The 748-nt window shown below is 65.8% G+C and overlaps 1 pseudogene; it reads right to left on the bottom strand.

Moving 5' to 3' along the window:
• Positions 1 to 53: 53 nt before the first annotated feature.
• LOC105311334 lies at positions 54 to 653 on the bottom strand (annotated as a pseudogene).
• Between the last annotated feature and the right edge of the window lie 95 nt (positions 654 to 748).

Raw genomic sequence — 748 nt, 5'->3', positions numbered from 1 at the left:
ACTCGGCTTGGTCACCACCGGAAGTCGTGGCTGTGGGAAAGGCAGTCCAGTGCTCAGTTCTTCTTGCCGCTGTCGCCCAGGGTGAGCTTGTCAAAGAGGTAGTCCGCCAGGCCAGCTTCCGGGGACCCCATCTTGCGCAGGTTGGTGATATGGTCCCCCAACTCTTTGATGAACTTCGCCTTCTCGTGCAGGTAGTGACGCGTCAGGAAGTCGCACAGGTGGGCGTCGTTCTTGTCGGTGGCCAGCCGGTGCAGATCAAGCAGGCTCTGGTTCACGCGCTTCTCCAGGCTCAAGGCGCACTCCATGGCCCCCAGGCCGTTCTCCCATTCCTGTGGCTCAGGTTTCCTGATGTTGCGCAGGCGGATGCGGCCTCCACGCTGGTTCTGCAGCCACAGCAGCTTCTCCGCGGACTCCCTCTCCTTGCTCGACTGCTGCAGGAAGAACTGGCCGAAGTGCTTCAGGGCCACGTCCTCGCGGTCGAAGTGGAAGGCCATGGACTCGTACACGTAGGAGGCGTAGAGCTCCAGGTTGACCTGGTTGTTGATGGCGGCCTCACAGTCGGGGTGGTAGTTCTGGCGCACACACGGCGACGGCGATGGCGATGGCGGTGGCGGCGGCGGCTTCGGCGGCGGCGGCGGCGGCGGGGTCGTCATGGTTGGCGGCGCTGGCGCGGGGGGCACGAAGGCCGAGGCAGCCGGGAAGCAGGAGCTGCCGGGTGGGCGGCAGCGGAGGCGGGGCCTCTGGGCGT

Source organism: Pteropus vampyrus, unplaced genomic scaffold (genome assembly GCF_000151845.1).
Source record: "Pteropus vampyrus isolate Shadow unplaced genomic scaffold, Pvam_2.0 Scaffold1000003238, whole genome shotgun sequence".
Taxonomy (NCBI): domain Eukaryota; kingdom Metazoa; phylum Chordata; class Mammalia; order Chiroptera; family Pteropodidae; genus Pteropus; species Pteropus vampyrus.
Note: the sequence above shows the minus strand (reverse complement) of the source record. Positions and strands in the feature narration are given on the sequence as shown.